Below are 23,907 nucleotides of genomic sequence, written 5' to 3'. Positions count from 1 at the left end.
AGTTCAGATCTTGGTGCTCACTGGGTGGGTTAATTCACGGGGCAGAAACCAAATCCTGGATCTGGAGGTTTTCCCTTCTTTCTGCCTCAGGGCCCTTCTGTAATCTTAAGGGGAAAAAAAGGCCTCCCTCCCCATCCACCTATTCTTTATTGGAACTGCTAAACAGTCATCTTCAGTGACTTTCTAATAAAAGGATGTCTGTTAAATGGAGCCCCAGAGAGCTGGGCTGCTTTACAGGGAGCTGTTTGAACTTGTTTCCGTGCTGGCTTTTTAATATAGTTTAATATAGTTCTGCTCCTTTTTCTGCTTATTTTTTCCCCATCAAAGCTTATCCTTTCTGCTCTGTTGTCTTACCGTCATGCAGCTTTACGTTGGGCTTGGGGAGGGGACGGGGAATGGCGCATGGAGCAGCAGGGTGCTCCGTATTTATATCGTAAATGCAAATTCACGAGTGACTGGACTCTGTCCGGGTAGCGAAATGCTCTGAAGTTAAAATTCTGGTGACGAACAGGCTTGTAACACCACAGGTTGCGCTTCCTTGCTTATTTATTTGTAATTTTATTTATTTTAACTTTGTCCTGGAGCGCGGTATCAGTTACAACCTCATTGCGCAGCGCCGTGCGGGAGAAGCTCGCACCGCCGCTCTCGGGCAGATGTGTCCCCAGGCACTCCGCAGCGCAGACGAAGGTAGAAACGCAGAAGTGCTGTTAGAGCCAGCAGCCAGCGGAGGAGATCCGGAGAGATGTGCATTTATACGGGTCTCCTAGGTCCCAGCCAGAGCCAGCGCTGGAGCTGGAGGTGGCTGGTGAACAGCACTGGGCTCTCCGGGATTGTTTGGGAGATGCTCTTGGAAAGACGTGATAGGATGTCTGCTTGCTTTGCGAGATTCACGGGCAGACCTGGCCAAGCTTCCTCTTCTGATACTTCATTTAAAATTCTCTTGGAAGCTCTGGGATGTGTGTTTTTGTTCGGGATGAAACCCAGCAGAGTCTGTGCTGCTCTGGGTGACACCAGCTGAGACCCCTTGCCCTGGTGCGGGGTGGCTGCGGGGTGACGCGAGAGCTGGTGGGTTCGTGTTTTGGCAGCTTCATTTCTCATACAGAAAAGGTGCCGCGGCGTCTTAGGAAGGGTCCTTGAGCTGGAGCAAACCAGCGTGCCGCGTGCGGGTCCAGGCAGGGAAGGGGCCAGGGGCACCCGACGGCTCTTCTCACAAGGGTGGTCCAAGGAGGGTCCTGTCCCCTGGATCCCATCTGGGAGCTTTTGGCAGCGGCTGTGCAAAATCTGCTGGGAAGGCTGTCAATAGGAAGAGATCGATCGATCTGAGCACCATCCTCTCCGTAGCCAGCAGTGTCCGTACAGAGGGACGCAGCCGTGCAGCCACGCACGGCAACGATGCTGGATTTGCTGCTTCCCTTGACACCGGCTGGGTCGTGCTGCTGGAAACTGGTGCAACTCCACTGGTTAAGCTGGAGCTGGCTCGACACACGTAGCTCAGTTGGTTCATCTACCTGTGCCTCATTTCCCCCATATATTCCCCTTCCCTGTGACTCTCTTCTCATGCTGCATCAAGTGACTCCCACAGCACTCTGAGAGCATCTGGCAGCTGTGGGCACCCATGGGTGCTGCGATGTCCGTTCTTCCTCACCCCCAAGGTGGCTTTCCAGGCTTTTCCGGGAAATCCCAGCCGTACCCGATAGCTGTGTCAGTCTCTTCTGCCAGCATCACCCCCAGCACCCCACTCTGGGAGTAGGGCAAGGAAACAGGAGGGGATATTCCCTCTGCCAGATGGATGTTTAATTAATTTAGCTCGTTTGTATCATGAAGTTACCAGCTTGGCTCGGGGGGGGGGGGGAGGTTGGCCCCGGTAGCTCTGCCGGAGTCACCTGGGGGAGGCTGGCGGGGTGCCAGCCCGGCGGTGCCAGCGCCGTCGCCTGCGCTGGGCGGTACGCGGGTCTCGGCGGGAATTTCCCATCAGGGTATCCCCAGGGATCAGCGGGAGAGCAGCTGTGGGGCCGTAAGGGAGTGAAGACATCAATGACTGTGCTCAGCAGTCATTGAAACATCTGTGGGTCTAATTGCTTTAGACGTGTCCCATCTTTTGCTCATGTACCATGGAAGCTTTCTTCTGGTTGGGGCTGGCGTGCTGTGACCCCTGTCCGGGGCTGGGATGAAGAACTGAAGAGATCCCGTGTTTTATCCGATGCACAGCAGTGCTGGTGCCAGGGCAGGATGATATGCTGCCCATACTGGGGCTTCACTGGGGGTAAACTGGGATAACCCTGGCTCAAATCCACTCAAAACGTGTCTTTAGATGTGAAGAAAGAGGGTGAGAGGCAGCAAGCTGGGATCACACATTTTAATGGAGGGGTTCCAATATGCATAGCTTGGCTAGGCGATTAATAGAAGTCTTAATAAATGCTGGATTGTTTTGGTGTACAGCCCGTCAGCTTTTATCCGTGGCTTTACAGCTATCAGTGCCACCACCTACTATCGCGCTTGCGAACGTTTATTACTGATACAGTGCTCCGTGCCTGTAGCAGAATAAAGCACTTTATGAAAAATACATTAGTGGGGCCTTTGTTAGCAGAGCGTTGCCTCGGTATTCCCCGCTGCAGTAACTGGCAGGGATGTTTCACTGGGTTTTCCCTTGGTGGTGCAGTGATTGCAATTCTGTATTTCTGTATTTCTCATAACCCGTCAGCTCCCTTTTCTCGGAGCTTGTGTTTCCCGGGCAGGGCTGCTGTTGTAGTCAGGCTTGGAGCAAAGCGGGGTCTGGGGGGAGCAGGACTGGATCATATTGGCCAGGGAAAGGCTCTAGTTTCTGCACGTGCAGTGGGAAAGGAGGAAAACGTCTCATAGGAGATCCTAACAAGTTACGGGGTACATGGCTCAGGTGGCGAATTTACCTGTGTGGCGCCGATTCGACATTTTGGAAGGCATTTGAGCCCATTTGTTCCCTTCTTCTGCCCTCTTCTCCATGGACCTAATTACTCATTGTCCCACTTGGTGTCAGGTACCAGGCAGCGTAATGAAGACCCTGTAATTAAATATATACAGATAAATATTGCGAGGAGCTGGCGCGGGGCCGTGTCGGTGCGGGTTTCTTGGTAGGCAGGGAGGGACAGCCCAGGCTGTTGCCACGAGCGTCCTCGGGGTAAGTATTAAGCCAGTTGCCCCTCTTGAGGTCTGGTGAGCGGTGTAGAGGAGAACAGATCAGCGTAGCCCCGACCCTGTGTCAGTTAAATGATGGAGAGCCCCGTTTATAGCTCCTGCATTCCTGGCACACCTTGCTTGCTCAGAAGAGCTGTTTCATTGCACGTACCAGCTGGAAAATGAGTCTTGTTGACTGATGGCCACAAGCCACCCCACGCGAGGTTCCTCTACAGCGTTCGAGAGGCATCACCGAGTCTGGACCCTGCTGATGGGAGAAGAAACTCAGCTCTTGTTTGACCGTCTGGGTGCCCATGAATGCCCCGAGGAGAGCCCGGGTCCCCGTTCAGTTTATAGGTTTACACACGTCACCCCATGGAGCGGTTTTTTCCTCTGAGATGTGTCTGGAAGCAGCCTCGGGTGGATGGGTCCCTGCGTGGCCGGGCTGCACCACGGTCCTGCCACGGCGGGAGCGCGGAGGTTTGATGCTGGAGCAGCTCAAGCGCAGGCAGCTGCTCCTCCTGCCTGTGTCCAGCTGCTGCCCTCGCTTCTCCGCGTCCACGGTTGCGGCTGTTCACTGACCAGTCGTACCACTTAAACTCTCATTTACAGCCAACGAGGGAGAGAATTTGCTCAGTTTAATGTTTTCTTTGCAAATGTAATTTCAGAGCGGGGAATGCTTGCATAAATATACATATATTGACTAACCGTCTTTTTTTCCTTTTAGTCACTCAAACATGTGATTTTATTCCTCCAGCTGTAAAGCCAAGCGTGCGAATGTTAAATTGTTAAATAAGTCAAACATAATTATTCAAGTACCCAGTATAATGTGTTTCAGAAGTGCCGAATCTGAAATCCAACACAATGCGTGCGGGTAAACGCTTTTTTGTGGAGATTGTACTCCTAAGGGGGATGTCATTTTGAGAAGAATGTATTTTCCCTCTTTCCTCTCACAGCCTGTCTTGTACTGCCTTGATGCTTTGGTGGAAGTCTCATCCAAGTGCAGTTCATTTTGATGTGGAATTATTCAAACGTTTCAGATCCATCCCTATGGACCGGTTTGCTCCGCAGGCTGATGAAATGATACTGGTGCAGCTCAGTGCAGGGGATCTGACATTAAACGAAAGGTTTTCTTTTGCAGGAGTTAGGCGGAGCTTGTTATCTTTTGGTAGTGCTATCAAATGCGCTTTTCTGCAGTCCAGGCACATCATCTACATCTGGCCAAAATATGTCATGGAAAAAAGATGTTTTGAACAAAAAAAACATCCTTTATAACAGATGGGGAAAAAGTTGTTAAAACGCAATTTTCAGGGGCATTTTTGGGCCTTTCTGTCCAAAATTGGAAAATAATTTGTTTGAATGTTTGTGGATTCAAAGGAAACGTTGCCTCTTTCTTTTTTCATTGGACAAAACTGAAATGCTTGTCAGTATCTATCACGGCAGAAAGCCGTTTCTTCTTTTCGCTGTCCCACTCCTGAATTTTGAGTTTTATGCCAGGCTGAGCTTTTCCTCTGGATTTTGGCGGTTGCTGCCATTAAGTACGTAGGGTTATTTGCAGCATGGATTTTCACAGCGCGTGGCTTCTGGCCACTCTCTCAGCCCCACGTGAGGCACCTGAGCAGGATCTCACCCTGACCTGGGTGTTTTTGGGTTTCGTGCTATGTAAAATGCTGTGTACAACGGTAACCTTGCTCGCTTCGCTTGTTAGCTGCTGTGAAGTCAATAAGACTTCAACCTCCAAGTTAAACGTGCTCTCACTGGTCTTACTGCCAGTAAGAAAATGTCAAGAGAGCCAACTAAGAACAAATATTAGTTTCCTGTTCCCTTCCCTTACTTGGAGGAAATACTTGTCAGACATCTCCAGGAGCTTCACTGGGCAGAAACCAGCTTCACCTGTTTTATTGCAAAATATCTCTGTTCTGGACAGGAGCTCCAGGGAGAAGTTTTCTGTGAACCTCCATTACTGGCCCTGTTCGTACCTAAACGTGACGGCAGTTATTTCTCTAACGGTCGCTCTGATCTCATCTTCAGATTTGCATGAGTGGCCTTTGGGGATGCAGTTTTAGGTGTTGGCTTTTATTTATAACGCTGTCCAGAGCTCTGCAGACCTGCCCTTTGGGGACCGGTATCTCCTGTTCCTTTTTTGCTGTATTTTCTCCCATCTTAGCCTGTTAGTGAGTGCGCGACGTGGCTGCTGGGGACCCTCCGTTCCCTCTCACGCAGGGCGTCATCAAGGGCACGCATCCATCTTGCTGCAAAATTGATGACCTTTGCCAACGACACGCATTCAAAACCCGAGCCCTTACTACTGGCTGTGGTCCGTGTTGAAGTGAGCCCGTATTAACACAGAGATAGAGCCCTTTTTCTGTCCTCCCCCTGCAACCCAAGGCTGACCGCCGTGCTGTCCGGCTGCCCTTTGTCTCTAAGGTCTGATTAAAGGGCTGCAAGAAAGAGCGTGTGGTGCTTAGAGCTGCGTTTCTCTCTCTCTGGATGAACATCTGATTATGTGTGTGTATTTTTGGCATTTCTTTCCTGTACCGGGGCTGGAGCTCGCTCTTTACAGCCCATGCGATTTTAACGTTGCGTGTTGAAATTCCTCGAAGCTTCTGGTTTCTCAGCGTTCCACACTTGCTCAATCTGTTCCTATTAATTTTTAAACACTCACGTTTTAGCAGTAGACAAACAGCTGGTGACACTTTCGGAGTCGCACTGTATCATCCGAGGAGCTGATGTAACTCTCCCAGCACCGCACTCCGAGCGGGGGCCATCGGGATCTTGTTCCCTTGGGGTGCAAAGTGCTCCGTGTGGGATGCTTCCCACCCATCTCCAGCGGAACCAGGGCTCACCAGTTTGCTTTTCCTGCTGTTTTAAGCCATCCTGATACACTGCAGGTCCTGAGAGTGAAGCTGAGCTCATGGTGGAGGATCCAGCTGGGGAATCTGCCTGAGCATCTTTGACAAAGCTATTTACATTCCTTAAATCATTGACTGAAAACATCATGCCTGACTCTTTCTTTCCTTTTTTTCTTGGAGTCAGCCAAGATCTAATCTATGATTTTTTTTTTTTTTACAGCTGTATGGATTTGTTAGGTCTGAAGGGACCCTTAGATCATCTTGTCTCGCCCTCTGTACAGTAGTGACCGTGGAAATCCATCCAGCTTCCCTTCCGCCCTGTAATTTGTGAGCTGTGACCGTGCACACCCCGCAAAGGGAGCCAATATTTTGGATATCTTTTACTGCAGTTCTTTTATATGCCAGTTTGCAGTATGCTGTGAGTGATGCATGTTTCAGTCAGCCACACAGCAGTAAATATGCTGTCTGCAGAGGCAGAGCAGAGACTAAATTTAATGTACTCGGTCAAATCGAAGCACTTTATGGGTATATTTATCCGCCGTTACAATGTGTGAGGAAGGGAGGTAGTTTCTGACTATCCGAGTCTGCAAAGCTACCATGTGAATTGCTTCTCCATCAGCCCCAGGCTCCTGCCTTTCTGCAGGTGTAAATAGATTAATTGACATAATGGCGTTAAGCCATGGAAAAAAATGTGGCTGTAAGTGTCAGAGGTCTTTATCCAGTGGCACGGGTGGCGCGTGCGGTGCGACCCTCCCCAGGGCTGCGCGGGGCTCTTCTGCAGAGCCCAGCACGGTCTGCCGGGGGGTGGGAGGGTGCTCCGAATAGCAACTCGTGTTTGAAAACCTCTGCTGAAGCTTCTAGTTACTTGTGGTTTTGGGGAAGTCGGTGTTTGCTGTTTTGAGAACCATCCTTTGAGTAACACATCAGAGGGGAACCGAGGGTTATTTCTGCAGTCAGAATATTGTTGATGGAAAACCCTTTTTTGTTTCTAAAATAACATTTATTTCTGCAAAGTGTTTCACCAGCAACTCTTCAGGAGCAAAGCAGAATATATACAAAAATAAAAAAGAATCCTTTTATCTCATTTTGGGGAGGGCAGGGAGGAGGAGGAGGAGTAGCATCCTTACTGCACACAGCCGTCCTGGCTCTCCTACTGCACTGCACAGTCTTAAGAGCCTTCATTTGTGTAAACCATCTAATAATTGCAAAGAGAGAAGCTCTTGGTAGTATTTGTAAGCTGTCCTTTCCCAGGTTAGCCTCTTTCTTTCAGAATGGTTCTTAAAGTTCCTGGGAAGTTGGGCAGGAATTGTGCAATGGGGAAAAGAAAAGCACCAAAAGCGGGAGCACGTTCCTTCCTCTGATACTCAGCTCTGGCCCCTGCTTGTGGCTCTCAGGCTTACAGAATAAGGATTTAAACATTTGTAATTCCCCCTCCCCCCCGCCCCCCGAATGATGCAAACCAACAGAAGAAGGTGTCATCACTGACCTCGCATCAGGAGCTGGGAATTTCTCCTCGCTGCTGTGAACTGCTTGGAGTCATCCTGGTTTGGTTTCAGCGCCATGAATGCAAAATGGTTTAGGAAAAAAAAAAAAATCATGTTTTACGTTGAGAAGGTAGAAGAGAACGGTGCATTTCTGCTTGCCTTGCTGCTGGTGCTAGAAACGTCAGCCAAGTCGCGTGTTTTTCGGTGAGGTATTTCTTCCGCTCTCCCTCGCGTCGCAGGGCGGCAGGGATGCGGTGCGCAGAGCGGCCACCTCGCCTCCTCCCGGGCTTTGCGCTTCTGAACAGCTCGGTTTAGTTACTGGTGGCTGCCTGTTCTTCTAGGAATGGGGAATTTAACACAGCTGTTTCCCACGTCTGCAGGGAAACCCAGAGGTGACGCTTTTGAGACATACCAGAAGCGATGGAGATGTGCGGCCGGCTCACGCCGACTGACGGGTCAGGCCAGCAGTGTGCTGTTGGCACATCTCTCCAGTTTAGGTGTGCAAGACGGGGGAAATCAGTAAGTCAGTAGCTAGAAACAGGCAGGCACACACCTGCGAGAGATTTCTCCTTATCGCTAGGTGTGGAGCATCTAAAGGTTCAACCAGAGCAGAGCATCCTGCACCTTTGGATGTTTTTTTTTTTCTATTTCAAGTGCAGTAAATTCCTTGTGATGGCTTTAGCTTGGAACCGGACAGCTCTGTATTAGAAACGCCTGTGCTCGTGGTGCTTTTAATTGATTCTCAAGAGCCTGGAAAAATTAGGCAGTTGTTTCTGATGTGAAGTTTTCCATGCCCTCTGGATGGGAGGAGGGAGTGACGGGCATGTTTTCCTGCCCACCTCCGTGAGCGGCATCCTGCATCGCTCCTTCCTTTCCTTAGAGAAACTTTGGAAAGGGGAGATAGTAGCAGCCAGATTTGCAGTACTGGAGGGCTGAAGTTCATGTGTCTGATTTTCCAGACTTGCTGGAGCCTTGCAGAGATTCGCAGAGCGGTATCAGCGCTGGGTAAATGATTCCCTGTTTTCTTCTGTGCCTAAGCATAGAATTGTGAGCCTTTTCAAGCTCAGTGAAGGCAATGCTTTCAGGATCAAGGGGCGGGTGCTCTCGCCTCAAAACAAGTCGTAACCTGAATTAATATTTCATGAGTCTAGAAAGGGGGAAGTTTGCTTCCCTGTGCCCTACACTTGAACTGTTGCAGAGTGCTCGAGGTGATCTTTTCAAAGGTTATTAGTTATGTATGAAACCAGGACCTTGTATTTACACATCATCTGAGGTGAAGCCAGGAGCTCGGTGGCACTGGGAGATATCTCAGCTTGAAGAGCAGTTTTCAGGGTCATGGAGCAGCCCCTGGTAACGTGATGGGCTTCGGCTGCGAGTCCAAGTGTCGCCAGCGGCTGGAGAGCTGAAGATGTTTAACAGGCGTGTTAGTGCCGATCCCGGGCGAGGAGGCAGGCGAGAACTGGGTGGCTTCGGGGAATTCTGCTTGGCAAGCCACCTTGTAATAATAATAAACCCCCGAAGTTTACAAGGTGCTTGCCTCCTCTCTGGAGCCTAGGAGAAGATTAGAGCTAATGAAATAAACTTTATCCTTGCTTTCCTGTTCTTCACTTCCTACTTTTCTCCCTTTCTGTTTCTGCTTGACGTTGGGTTGGGTTTCGAGGTGCTCAGCCCTCTCCCGCATCAGCACCCGGGGCTGAAGCCGGCAGGTTGCGTGTTCCCGGAGTGCGTGGCTCGGGAGGTTGTCGGCTGGTTTTTTCCCCAGCACATCGAGTTCTTCTGCAGCTTCCTTCTCTTCTGGGCTTTTTTCCCTCTTTTTCTTAAAACTTAAAGCTGTGAAAGTGAAAATGTTTCATCCAGGTGGATGCGTGCTTGCGTGGAAAGCTTGGAGCTGCCCACAGGTCTGTCAGCCCGAATGGGATTCCTGCTACAAACCCCGACTCTGTGTAGCTGTGGGGAAAGCAACCTTGGTGGGAAAGCTCCCGCATCCCTGCAAACGTTCAGTTCCAGCGTTGAACAAATCAAGGCAGCAATTCCCAACCAAATTCAAAAAGCTGCCTTTTACGGTCCGCTTGAAAAGCTCCTATTGCTTCCTACCTCTTTTTGTGGACTTTGGTATTACAGGTATTTCTTTGAGCTTAAACGAGTTTTCTACCAATTTGTAAAACACAGCTAAGTCTCAAACAGCTTGTGATGGTTTAGCTGCTGCAGAAGGGCTTTATGAGGAGCTTTGCTTCCGTGAAGCTCCCTGGGGCAGCCGGGTGCTTTGCAGGTACCCTGCCCGAGCGGAGCCCCCCCGCCCCGGGTTGCAATTACAGTGCAGCTGCAAGATGCGTCCAGGGCTCAAAGCCTGAGAAATCAATGGAAAAGCTTCCGCTGCCATCAGGGGCTTGGATGGACCACGGCAGCCTCTGGAGCATTAGCCTGCAAGTGCCTCGAGCTCGAAGCAAGATCCCGTATTTTTATTCGGTGGGATGGCGAGGCTGTGGTCTGACCCTCCGAGCCAAAATCCTGCAATGTGGCAGGGAGGGAAAAACCTGTCTGTGGTCTGCTGGTCTGCAGATGGGCTTTGTAACTGCTCCCACGTGTCCAGCTCCTGGCGTGGGCATCTCCTGTCTGCGCTACTGCTCTGGGGCTGGAAGGGGTTTAAACTTCATTGGAGAAACACGTGTCTGGATGCCGTGGCCATGCCAGAAGTCAGGGGGCTCTGCAAAATGCAAAGAGCTGGCTTTTTAGCACTTTCTGTAGTGTTGTTTTTTTTTTTTTATACTGCTGCATTTTTTTCTTTAGCAGCTGGAATAAAGATGAAGGAAATAAGCCAAGGAGAATTTCAAGCCCCCTCTCTTCAGTAGGTAAATTACCATTGTGCGAGTGGATTGGTTTCATATGGATGCTTCCAATTTCTCCTGCACACGCAAAATGTTCCTAAACCTCTCTTTTTGTGCTCCATATGTTTTTCTCTGACCGCCCAACCCCATTTCAGAGCAGAGCGGAAATGGGAACTTAAAGGTATGTGAAAATCTGTAATATTTTCTGCTTACATCTAAGGCCTTGATCAAAAGGGATTAAACTTAATACAGACTTAAGCCAGTTTCTCGGAAGCAGGTTTGGATATCCATGTTTTGCATCTGACTAGCTGGTTTTTCCATCTGTTTCGACAAATCCAATCAATACTGGGGGAGGGAGGATGCTTTCGCGGGAGAACCTCTCCTTGCAGCCCGCTGTGCAGAGCCGCCGTCCCCCCGGGGCTGCGGGAGCCCTCTGCAATCCCCTTGGCTGGAACTCAGGCGGGTACCTGAAGGCAGAGCTGGTTAAACAGCCGAAACAGCGTCGCTCTGCTACCGTGCGCCTGCGTGTTTGTCTGGCTTGCAGCTTTTTCATTTAGAGCCCAGTCCAGAGCAAAACTTCGGGTCTGGGGACACCTCGTGAAGACACCCCAGTTGGCATGCTGTGAGCAGAGCCACGTGCCTGTCTCACCTTCTCCCAGCCCGAATTAAGGTGTGCTGCTTGTTTGCCGTGCTCTGCCTGTGCTAAGCAATGCTTGCAGGCAGGGTGCAAATAGTCCCTGTAGGAACAGCCACCTCTGATGGGGGCTTTACCCCCCGGGAAAGCTGGGGTGCCTCTTTCTGAGTCATAGGTTGAGGGATTTTGCTTAGGTGCATGACTTTGGGCATCACGAGTTATACACCGGGGTCAGAGAAGGTCCCTGAGCCCTTAAGCACGAGGAGGGGATGAGGTTGTGGAGCAGGCACCCTGCAAGTTGGGGAGGAGGTCCCTTCCAACCCCTATTATTCTGTGATTCTGTGAATGCCAATGTTTAGCAGAAGGAACTAGTTTCTGGCCAAAGTTCAGCCTGTCCTGGTGTTCTCCATGGTGTGAGACAAACACCTCTCTGCCTGGAGCCGCTTTTTGTAGCGTGGTGGCTTGACCATCCTGTCATTTCTGATACTTGCTTCAGTGCTCTGGAATCAGGAGTCAGCTGCGGGACCATTTCCCCTGAATTTTCCTGATTATTATATCCATGCATAGCACAGATATGATAATTACAACCACCCTGCCTAGCACAAGGTAGGCTCCGAGCCCTGGGGGCAAGACAGAGATGCTTTTCTAGGTTCTCCGAACCCTGTAGAGATCCAGAGCAGCAGGGCCGGGGTTCGGACCACCTGGAAGCACAAAAGCACAATGAACGCTGCTATCAGCCGGCGACATTTCTCCTTGCCTTGCATGGAAATGATTCTGCTGGTGTTCTCTTCCCTGTGCTCAAATACTTTGGCACAATGTGTCTTTGTGGCGGCTCAGTCCCACGTGATGACACGAGGTGATGCAAGCTGAACTCTGCCTGCAGCCCCGCGTGCCCCAATTAGCCGCTGCGGTCAGGGCTTTGCAGACCGCCTGTGTAAATCTATTTACCAGCGTTTTAAGCTAATTAGTGTTTAAGGGTTTTTTTCCCCTTCCTCCTCTGTTCTCGCTCCTCTCGAAGCACGACGGGCCGCATGCTCAGCAGGTGTAAGTCAGCACAGCTTGGTGGCTTTCAGCGGAGGCTCTACCAGTTTGCACAAGCTGAGGTCAGGGCTGTGAGCACCCACGTCCTCCTACGTGTTTCACGTCTTGCCACGCTCCAGCTAATTCCTTCAGAATTTTCCTTCCTGCTTGTCGCTTCTCCCCAGAGAAGGCGGCGGGGCAGCGGGGAGAAAGGGCGTCCGTTCAGCAGCAGATTCCTTGCAAAGTGCTGTAAACCCGTGGTACAAGCTGGGCGGCGGATGTCTTTGCAGAGCAGAAGGGTGTTTTCTGGCCTCTGAGCAGCTAGGCTTATGCAAGGATCCTTCTTCTGGAAAAAGCAGGAAGATTTTAGAAGGGAGGAGTGAGTAAACTGCGGGAAAATACTCAAAAGAGTGACTGCTCAAACTGGCACTTGAGGACTTGGGACTTGGTTGAGTTCCCTGGTCTTGCTTTTAGGCACAATTTTTTGTAGAAGTGTTAATTGCATTTCTCCCTACTCCTTTGGGGGACTTGATGCAGGATGGTACGGCCGTGCTTTCTGAAGGCTGCTTTCCCTGGACCAAAACTGGGCAGAGCTGCTGCGTTTCGTTTGGGCACCTTGTTATTGCTCGGTGATAACTGTGTGACTGTAACGTTACAGGAATGCTGCAGGAGCCTCATCTGCTGTCCCAAGGTCAGCCTGCACCGCGGATATCCTGGACTCTAAGATGCATCAGTGGGAAGTTGGGTGTGTTGGGAATATTAGTAATGTTGCATGTGTACTTGCTTACAAAAACCGAAGGCAGGTGTTTATCTCTTGTAGTACATCATGCACCTTGTCCGAACACGGGGAGGGCTGTGCAGCAAGGAGACGCATCGGGACAAACCTGCTCTCTGCCATTTCCGACACTGGGTCCAGTCTGGGGAGAAAAGGGCTGTCCTGGCCTCGTGTGCCCCCTGTACATCCAGCCAGCAAGTCTTTTTTCCTTTCTTCTTTAAAGGCCGATTGATTCCTCTTCTGTGCTTTCGGGGTAAGCTAATGGCAGAGCTCCCCAGTCGATGTGTCTTCGCTGTGGTGCCTGACTGGGGAAGGGGAGCGTGCGGCCGTGCCCAGCACCCTGCCTCCCCGCCGCGCCGCTCTCGGCTCCATCCTCTGCTGCTCAGCTCTCGGCATCTCTGCAGGGTCATTAGGGATCCGCTGCAATGTTAACTGGGGGCAGGGGGAAGGAGCCAGCTTGGCCGGATGGAGCGGAGAGCCGCATGGAGGCGAGGAGCTCCGGCGCGTGCCGGTGCTGTGCCGGTGGCGATGGAGCCGTCGCAGCTGGCCGGGGAGGTTTGCTCGGTGCCTGTGCGCTTAACCTGAGTGTCTGCTCCAGGGACCTGAACCAAACTCCTGCTGTGGCCAGTTTGTTTGTGGGTTTTTTCCCCACCCTCTAATTTCCAGGAAAGCACAGTTCCCTGGCTTCCTTACCTTTGTTCCCCGAAGGACACGCCAGCCTTTGTAACTATTGCAAAGTGATGCAAATGAACCCGCTCCAGTTACAGCTGCGTTGTTTCTAAAGAGGCAATTTTGCAATATCCTTGGTCTGGAGGAAGGCAGCCAGCCCTCAGCTCGGACTCCCCGTGCTCAGGCGTTTCTAGGAATCCTCCTTGTCTCTGGGTATCCGTCGGGAGGATGCTGAAATCCCAGCTGCAATAAAAGTTAAGCTCTTCATTTCTTCTCCCTGCTGGCTCCCTTTGCCCAAATATATTCGATTCTTGCTCTAAGCAAAGGCAAAATTTGCCTGACTTGTGCTTCACAGGTCACCAAAGCCAGTGTATGCTGGGATGCACTGGGGTTGCATGAGAAATGAGGGTCATGGTGCTGGGCAAAGCTGGGGAGGTGACGCAGCACCCCCGGGCAGTGGTGGCATCTTGGAGCCCCAGGAAGACACGGAGAGGTACTTCCAGAGGGAGAGAAACACGAGGACAGCTCTCCAGAAGGTCCTGTGAGACACAGAAATGTGCAAGTGTGGGAATAAAGTTAAAATCTCAACATCGACATATGCAAAACATTGCATCCTTCTCCTCCACCTTCTGAAACCTAAGACAGGACAATTCCTCTGTTAGAATCAGTTGGGGCTGGATCTCCTGTGGTCTGTCCCGTAGGGGTGTTCGATGGCCGGCTTTGACAACCGAAGAACGTGCTTTCTGCCTTTCATTCGTGGAGTGCCATGGAGAGACGGAGCATCCAGCCAGCCTGGTGTTTAATCACACGTCCCTCTGATCCTTGGTTTCAGTTTCACGCACTGCTGCACACCGGTGCTGAAATAGTTTAGCTTAATATTTAATTAATGCTGTTCCATATCATGCAGAAATGTGAGATTGGCTGGTGTTACCTTAAACCCCAAAGCTGTGGCACAGGCTAATGACTCATTTCCAAATCAGCGTTCAGAGGTGCTAACAAGCTCTTCCATAAATAGGTTTTGGATATCAAGGCTTTTCATTTTCCTTCCTTTCTTACACCAGTGCTTAACAGTTGTCTTATTTCCCATTATTTGCAAGTTCTGTGCAAATTGACGGGGCCAAGCTGAGCCGGGGAATGCAGTGGAGATGCAGGGAGGCATTTTGCAGGAGGAGGAGGTGTGCATGGCCACTCACCCCTGCAGCTCCCACTGAGCACTTCAATATTTTTCTTTTTAGTAGCAGTGCTGGGTATTGGAGGACTAGATGTGCACGGCAGTTCCCAGAGGTCCTGGGGACCCTCTCGTAGTCTGCTGCCATGGGCAAGCTCATCGTTTGACCCATCCTTAGCCAGGACCTTTGCAATAGCACCGGGTATTTCTTGCTGACTCCCAGCATAAAGATGCGATTTCCCTGTCTCTGCTGTTGTCTTCTCCCGCCTGGCAGAGAAGATGCTTGCAGAGGCAGCGTCTCTCCGAACCCTGGTATGGGGTAGGTTCGCCCTGGCCCTGGAGCGGGAGCAGGGGACGGCTGTTCCCAGGCAGGAGGGACGCGCACGGCAGCTCGCAGGCAGCTGGGTGTGTTTGCAGGAGGCACAGCTCATCCGCGCCCCGTGAATCCCCGCCATTTACAGGAAACCAGTTGCTTCATTTCACCCAGAGCTTCCTCCAGGCCATGCGCTCGCCTTGGCTTTGTGTCTGCGTTTTCTCCAAGCCCAGGGTGTCTGTGGCATGCCGTGCGGTGGCACCTACCGTGCTATTGAGTTTCCTCCAAACTAGTGGCTTTGCTGAGCGTAGCCCTCACCATCCTCTCGCCCTGTGCCCTGAGCTCTCATCAGCACCCTTGGGTGCTGCTGAGCTCTCCCTAAGGGCTGAGCTTGCTGCTTTTGAGCGTTCCGGGGCCATCAGAGGAAACCTCTGTTCCCGTATTCAGCTGGAAGTGCAGCAGCAGGCACTTTCTCAGTTTGCGTCTGTTGGCTTTGGTGTTAGCTCACTTGAGAAACTGCTTGGGTGCCCCCCCCCCAGGCTTTTAAAGTCCCATCAAAGCCAGCTCCTCACTCTAGTCATTGCCAGGCTATCAGATAGTGATAGCAAAAGTAACCGAACGAGACAGCAGCTCAGCATCCGTGTCGGAGGAGAGAGGCCGTTAAGTAGCAGAATAAGTATTTATTGCTGTTGTATTAAAGCAACTCAGCAGCATAAAGAAAGCACTATAGTTTCAGGGCATTAATTTCTGCGCTCGGGAGTCGTGGGCGGCGTGGGGAGCAGCGCAGCGAGACCACGGTCAGGCTTGTTTGCAGGTCTTGGTGCTTCTGCGTGTCGGGTTGCTTTGCTTCTGCCCTCTCTTGCCTTTGCATCATCTCCGTGTCCTGGGGAGGTGAGGAACGCCGCTCTGCCTTGGTGCTGGCTCGGTGTGTTTGCTGTGGGATGGGGACATCCGTATCACAAAGGGGTTGGAGGTGCACAGACACCTCCTTACGCGCAGACGTCGGGGCTTAGGGTCCCCTAAGAGACGTGTGACAATGTTCCCTCTGATACTCAGCTGCTCTGTAATAAGAAAAGACAGATTGGTGTCTTAAATATGGGAGAGGACATGTGTGCATCTGGGAAGCTTATGATGGTGTGATTCAGTGCAGAGCCTTTCTAGCAGTAGCTATAAATCCACCTGAGTTACTCTTTTCTCCTCCTTGTCAGGGGATGTTGCTGGTTTTGCAGTGACTGCTGATTGCAGATCTTATGCCGGCCCCAAAGAGCTCAAAATAAACGTGTTGAAATGATACAAGTCCTGTTCCCACTGGAAATCAGCAGAGGCTTTGCCAGTGACTTAATATTTGCATCCCCAACACGTAACGTGACCAAATCATGGGTTTAATGCAAAATAATGCTAGGGTTAATAACTTTGTTTTAAAAAGACCAGCCGAACACATACAGCGTAATGGCAGTGGTGCTTAGAGCAGCACATTACAGCTAATGGGCTTCACGGCGCAGCGGTGCTCTGGAAACGGAGGAGCTGCGCATAGCGCTGGAACATCCCGAGTTATCAGAGCCCTGATACAGGCAGAGTCCGGGCTGTAAATCAGAGCAGCTGACAGGAGTGGGGGTGATTTTACAGCAGCTGAGGATCAGGTCCAGAAACTCCCTTTCTTTTCTTTTCCCAGGGTCCTATTCCTTTCCTCTTTTCTAATGTAATTTCTCATCTGTGATTGATCTGTAGGTGGAGGTTGCTCCGTGGAGAGCTGCTGGCAGTGCCCACGGCACCATGGGGAGCACAGGAGCCAGGAGAAAAATCTGCTTCTCCCCTTCGCTCCCTCTCTGCTCCCTTGGGGATTTTCTCTCTTCTGTTTGGGGATGACCATTCTGCATCAGACCAATTTTTGCCTGACTCCTCCTGCTCCCCAGGGAGCTTTGGGCTTTCATTGTGTTTGCAGTTATGGCAGGTGATGCTTCCCAGCACTAGCAGGGTGGCACTTGCGGGCGGTACGGGTGCTCCCCCGGCTGCGTTGCCCCTTTCGCCCTCTTGAAGCCTCGGGGACGGTGAGGGGGTTCGAGCTCACTTACACCCTCATTATACAGAAGTGTAATCCAGTGCTTATCAAATATGGATTTGCAAGGGTCCCCTGAGGACATGGCAGCTACAGATTGCAACTGCAAAGGATTTCTGGTCTGGGACATGGATGCTCTGAGCTCCCTCCCCAGCACGGTGAGGCTCACCCCTGCCCCATGCCGCCGGTGGGGCTCGGTGCTGGGGCCCTGGGGAGCAGAGCCGTGGGCATGGGAAACACTTCTGGTGCCCAAACGCGGCGAGGACTGCCAGGCTGGCTGGGGATGCGTTTTACACCTTTTTAGTCAGATCTGTAAAAATTGCCATACGTACTCCAGCTTTTCGGTGGTAGATGCTGCTGTGGAGGCAGCCTTGCTGGGGGGTCGCTCCCTCCCCAGCTGCCTCGTAAGGAAATAATGCAAAACTTTGGTGCCTGTTCCTCAGGCTTTCTCAGAGGAGTTTTTGGGTTTGGTAACGATGCTTTTGCCCGGAAAGTGCATCTCTGATGATGGGCTCTCGTTAGAGGGCTTAACCTCATTATCTTGAGAGATGTAATCGCTTGTCCCTGTAACGCAGCAGTAACCATAACGCAGCCTGACACAGCGCGCTGAACTGTGGCTAAGAGATCTCGGGGACAATCTGTGTCAGATGTTCACTTGAGATTATTTTAACCCTTTGCCACTTCCATGACCAAGGATCCCTTTAGAAAAGGAAGGAGCCTGTACGTCCAGCCTTCCTTGCTGCATTTCAGAAGCAAAATCCAGCTTGTACCTGGTTTTCCTGTGTCCAGTTTGCAGACTGGAAGTCCAGCCCAGCCCCGGTGAGGCACGCGGTCCTGGCGTCCCCGGCCAGCTCTCCACCGAACCACTGTTTGGGCTTTAGGACGATATTTACTGCTTCCCTGAGAACAGCACTTAATGCTGCGCACACATCTTTGAAGCCAAGGGAGCAGCAAACGCAGAGGGGTGCTGGAAGCTGGGCAGTTTTGTTGTTCCCCATCTCCTCTGGCAAATGGGTTTTGTTTTACATTTCTGGTTCTTCCATCTCCTGTGATTTGATGGGTGCTCTAAAGCTCATCTGTAGCTCCATAGCAATGTCACAAGTTGCTGATATTTCAATAACTCAAAAGGGAGTGGCAGTCAAGGATCCCTGGAATGGGTATTTGTTGGAGGAGGGAAGAGCCTTTACCATACCTCCATCATGGAGTTCCCCGTCTGTTGCGTGGTCCTTGTAGTGAAATACAGCGAGAGAAGCCTGGACACATCGTCAGGGGAGAACTTCCCTGGCTTTGATTTAAAATCCTTATCAAATATGTATCAGCTGAAATACGCTCAGCTGGCGTCTCTCCAAACGCTGCATGCCAGCGAACACCACGCTTCCCCGGCACGTTGCCTTTCCGCCTGGCACGAGTGGGAATAGGAGGCGAAGCCGTGGCATCCCCGGGCGGGCGGAGAGAAGCCGCGGGGGAAACTGTTCAGGCAGGCACTGGAAAGGCTCAACAGAGTTGTCCAAACGGATTATTATTTCATAGCCCTCATCCTCAGCAGCCAGCTGGGTGGATGAGATCCAGCTGAGAGGAGAGAGCCCTGGGTGTAGGAAACTCAAACTGATTTGATCCCATAACGCGGCTCTGTCTGCCCTTGGCATCCTAAGGAAATGAATCACCGCAGTCTGATTTCCTCCTGCCTGGCCAGGGGCTGCCGCTCTCCTGCCGTAGCCATGTGCAGCGATGCTCTTCTCGGGTACCAGGTTGTATCGGGAGATGTTGATTTAAGGAATTCCCAGCAACATCTGTGGGATGCTGTAGCGGCAGCAGCCCTGGTTGCGTGGTCTCCGAGGAGAGGGCTGGAAGGCAGCTGTAGGTTTAACGTGTGCTGTGCTCGCTGCACGCATGCTATAAGGTCTTGCAGATTTATGCACTAGGCAATAGCATGCACGGAGCACAAATAATTGATCCAGAACGAGCAGGTTGTGTTTTGTGTTGGCTCTCACACTCAGGGCTTGGCTACACTGACTTTCCCAGGGCTGGTCTAGCCGAGGTACGAATCGTGGGAGAGGCATATGCAAACGGAGGAGATGGGAGGCTGGAAAGTGGTGGTGACACGTTGGTTTGCAAGTATCAGATGCTGGTTGCGCACAGCCCGGTGTGTGTGTGCAGCTGGGTGGAAAGCGCTGGGAAATGCCCCGGGCGGGCAGGGATGCTCCTCCGCAGGTGGAGAAGAGCAAACACGAGCTGAGCGGCCACCTCAGCACCCACTGCCACGTGCGCCAGTGCAACGGTGGGAGAACATACGGGGTTCTCCAGCACCACAGACTGGAGGCAGCTGGGGCAAATCCTACTTGCTGTCATCGATGCTTTTATTTTAGCAGCCTTGTCCCTGGGCCTCTTCACATCAGTTTTTTCACTATTGGACCCCATTATCTGACTCTGAAATAACTTAGCCAGCTTGTCTCTGAATTTGGGGTCAGGATCCTGCCCACAGAGACACTGGGGATATTTGGATCTTTTTTGCCCTTCATGATTTTAGGGGCAAACCAGAAAATTACTCCGTGTAATTTCAGGCTCTGAAACCACCTTCCCTCCCAGAAGGATACGTGCAGAGGTGGCAACATCGAGGTCTCTGCCCAGACTTATCGCCGCTGTGCAGAGCTCCTGATTTGCTTAGAAGCAAATATTCGTTTGTTTTGGGAATGCACGACCTTGCTGGGGCTCGGCCCGGGCTGCGAGCCTGGCTGGAACCCCTGCGGCTCGCTCGGGCTGCGCAGGCACGCTCACGGAGCGCAGAGAGCCGGGGAGTTCCTCCTATGCAAAGTCTTCTCCAGCCCAGCTGGGGCAGTTTGTTTTTTCAAATAAGGAGGGAGTTTATTTGAGAGTTTTCTAGATGCACAGAGATACCATCAGCAGTAAACAATGCTGGAGGAAACAGAAGAGCAGTAAGCATAATAATTTATTTTTTGTTTTGCTTTAGTTTATTTTTAAATCCGTAGTTCCTAAAAGAAAGCGTTGGTAGTAAGAAGAAGAATAGTGGTGGATTTCATATGGTGTTGGTGTGGGGGTTTTAGGTTTGGGGTTTTTTGGTGTTTTTTTTTTTCTTCTCCAAAATCCCATTTATTGACTCAGCCGAGCTTCTTGCAAAGTGAACAGTGAATATGAGGAACCCAGTTTAAGACTTGATTTTTTTTTTTTCTTTTCTTTCTCTTTCCTAAGAAGTGCAGAACTTGGTGTCTTTTTAAATCAGGGTCTGCACGAGACCTCTGATGCTCAGTCTTGAAATCACGTGCACGGCCCTCGTGCTCCGTTTCTGGTTCTGTTGATTCCCAGCAGTGATCTCACCCCGTGCTGGTCGGTAAATGATAGCTGGGTGGTTGGATTTAGCTCATGTGTAAAAATACAAGGCAAACTGGAATGTCAGGAATGCGAAGGGCATCCCTCACTTTTCACGGTGAAACTACCAGAAATTTCCCACTGACCCTTTGCGGGGCGACTGTAGAGAAAGTCTATCTGCTCATCACCTGCACCGCATACCTTTATAGCTCTGTTTCTGGCATCTTATTGTCAGCGGGACGTTACATATAGCTTTTATGGTAGTGTTTGCATGCTGAATGGAGGTTTTTTTGAGGAAATTGCGCTGAGAAATGGGTGAAGAAGTGATAATAATCTGCATAAGCCCCTGTGGTTTCAGCCCGCAGCCCTCCTTCTCCCAGAAGACAAACGCACAGATAAAAGTATAGTTTTCCCAAGCAGCATCTTCAAATGACTTTGCTAATCCTCTCGTCTGCCAGTGCTGAGCAGGGTGATTTCCCCCGGGACGGGGCCGGGAGAGCCCCCAGCGCTACCCCAGCTGGTGCGGTGGCACGGCGCGGTTTTGGTCGCTGGAGCCTTTTCAAGCACGGTTCAAGGGACCAGCAAAGTCGGAAGCTATTGCTTGTGGGTCCCGGCGTGCTCCAGGAGCACGTCCAGGATGCGGCAGCCTCAGTTCTGGCAGCTCCCAGTTTTGAGCAGTGGGTTAGTTTTAAGAGGGGAAACCCAAAGATCTGAGCTTGTGAAATCATCAGCATAAATCTGAAGGGAACTGATAGCCCACGGCAAGAAATCTTTTTTGGTTATACCATCTGCCTTGGGAAACAAAGCGTCTGCATTTCCAGGCTGCCATAAAAGAAAGGGAAGGTATAAATAACCACTGAACTGTAATTCCACTTAGCCTCATATCTGTATTAGTTGTATTAATATGTCCTCGTATTGCAGAAGCGACGAAAAGCCTCAGATGAGATCAGGGACCCCTTGTGCCAACTGCTGCGTGGGTGCGTACCGACGCGGATCCCGCCTGGCCTAATAGAAAATGATAGCTGGGAGTGGCAGGAAATATTATTAGGTTTCTCTGCAAATAAGAAGCTGCCTTGCAGGGAAAATGAGACACAGTTTAGCAAACACTTAAGGATTGACTTACTTTTAAGAATGTTGTTTAATCCTGTTGAAATTGAGAGGATTACTTATCCTTAAATGCGTGCTTAAGCACTTCCCTGGCTGGGGGCTGGCGCGCAGGAGCTGTAAGAGGAGCTGGGGTTGCACTTGGCTTTTCTTGCCCTTGGCTACTGCCTCAGCAGGAGTTGCTGTTGGAAAAATACTCCCTGATATTGGGACAGTTACCCTGCGGTGTTGTTTTTGGAGATGCCAAGCTTTGGGGAGGCTTTTTGTACCTGATCCCTCAAAGTGGGTCGCTTTGCTTACGTACCTGAGCATCGATTTGGGAGCCTAAGCGTAGACGAGCACGTCTGTGCATGCTGGCTCGTTGCTGGAACCAGGTCCCGGGCTTTGATGTGCCAGGATGTTCAGCGCTTGGGGCTTTTCATAAAAGAACAAAGCAAAAATTGTTGGCGTAGAGAACAGTGCGCTTTTCTCTTAAATTTCCCTGGAAGTCAAACCCTGCGGTATAACCGTCTGATTCATAAACTGATTTTTGTGCTTTAGAAGCCTAATAATAGACCGCAGAAGAGACTCATTCAATCAGTCTAGGACTTTCCTTGGACTATTTTAAGACCAGGGGTGCCAGCGGGCTCGCCAGCCTCCGCACCCCGTTTGGGCTCGGCGTTTGCAGGTACCGCTCGCCGGCAGCGATGTTCTGCGCTGCGGCTCTGCCTTGACGAGCCCTGGAGCCTTTCATGGATGCTAATGGACTCAGTCCCACCCCCTCTCCCAACCTGGGGAGAAGCTTATAGGTGGGAGACTGCGGTACAGAGATTTAATAACAGGACCAGAGTAGTCTTTAAAGTTGCTGACAATTTTGGGAGTAAGACCTCATTTCATTGACTCCCGGTTATGTTTTAACCTGCTTTTTCCTGTTGCTGCTCATGTCATTTCTAAAGGCAAAGCCAACCTCATTTAAAAATGCAGACTGAAATGACAGCGTGCACTTTAGAGCGCTGGGACGGACGTGGCTCGCGTGGAGCTCGCAGGAAGGGCTGCCTTCTCCTGCCAAGGCGGCTCAGCCCCTTTCGCTTTCTCCGGAGCAGATTTGCTCATTGAAGCGTGACATTACCAGAAGCCACGTCTTTGCTTGACGCTTCTCAAAACCAGAGCAAACGAGAGACCGGCCAGAGGTAGGGGTGTGAGAGGGACTCGGAGAGCCAGGCTTGCGTGACACCTCCCCGAAACGGAGGTGGGAATCTCGCCGGCTGGCGCTGGGAGCTTACAGCTCACTGGCAGGAGAGCACGTGGCTCAAGCAGCTTTTCCAGAAGCGACCAACGTTTCCCCGTGCTGCTTTTTGGTTAGATTGCAGTAAAATGAGGAACTTTGCTGCGTTTACATTTGTGGCACTAATTTTCTGCTTGAGAAAGTTTACAGTTTCTCTTCTAGTTGCACAGTAATTATGGTGTGTGATCAGTGGCTCCAGGGCATCCCTGTAAAACCAGCCGTGCCAGGGGTGGTGGTCTGGTAGCTATCCAGATGGGCTCTTCAGAGTGAGAAATAGGCCAAAATATTCTCATGACAGCGGTTGCAAAAGTAATGCTTTGTCTAATAAAAAAACCCCCACACCCTTATCCATGTCCTCTGCTTAGAGGAAACTGTCAGAGGCAACGTATTAAAAAAAAGATGTGGAAGGATGCTTTGGTAAAGCCCTTTTTTGCTAGAAGCATTGCTTGGGGATAATAAAGGCTTCCGAGGTGCGAGGAAAATTCCCTCTTGCTCTGGAGCTCCTTTCTGCATTGGACTCCCGCTAGTGGCATTTTATATCAGGGAGAAACTTGGCCAAGTTTTGACGTTCGTGGAGTCTCGAAGGCCTTGTTGAATAATTCAGTATCTTTGTTCTCCGGGTGAAAGTCAACGGCTAAGTGCCAAACTGTGGCAGCTCCTTTGTTGCTGCCCTGGCTTCGGGTCCACGCGTGGGGCACTGGCGGCCGACAGCTGGGCTGGAATTGGTGGCGATGGTAAAAGAAAAGAAAAATTAGAGGGATGAAAGTTGCGGAAGCGCGGAGGAGAAGAGAGGGTTTGGAGCAGGATCTGCCGCGGCAGGAGGAGCTCGGGCTCCAGGGCAGTCCCACGGAGCCCCGTGCGTGCATCCGCCCAAAACCGAGCCTGGTGCCTGCCTGTGCCTCTTGCAGCGGGAAGGATTTGCATGAGGATCCGCGATGCGACTCTGATTGACGTTCTGGGATAATAACGTGGGAGGGAGAGGGGCTTCAAGCACCAACAGCAGTCCCAGGAGAGAAGTCAGGCACTTACTCGCTTAGGGCACGTGTTCTCTGGGGTGACTGATGCGAAGGTGGCTGAACAAGCCAGGGAAGCATCCCTCAGCGGGGGGGAGCACGTGGTCCCTAAAGAAAGCAGCGCTAACGGGTGCCTCCCGGCCGGGTTGGGTACGGGGCACCTCCAGGCAGCAACAGCCCCCACTGTGTTTGGGTTTGTATGCCTGGAGGAGAGCTGGGGTTGGGGGCCGTGGACAGCAGGAACGGCTCAAAAAGT

General features: G+C 51.3%; 1 protein-coding gene across 2 annotated transcripts in view; it reads left to right on the top strand.

The window, feature by feature from the left end:
• VAV2 (vav guanine nucleotide exchange factor 2) overlaps window positions 1–23,907 on the top strand; it is a 151,901-nt gene that overhangs the window by 73,448 nt on the left and 54,546 nt on the right. The gene's annotated exons all lie outside the window — the stretch shown is intronic.

This window comes from Gavia stellata, chromosome 24 (assembly GCF_030936135.1).
Source record: "Gavia stellata isolate bGavSte3 chromosome 24, bGavSte3.hap2, whole genome shotgun sequence".
Lineage (NCBI taxonomy): Eukaryota > Metazoa > Chordata > Aves > Gaviiformes > Gaviidae > Gavia > Gavia stellata.
The sequence above is the reverse complement of the archived record's forward strand: the minus strand, read 5'-3'. Positions and strand labels throughout refer to the sequence as shown.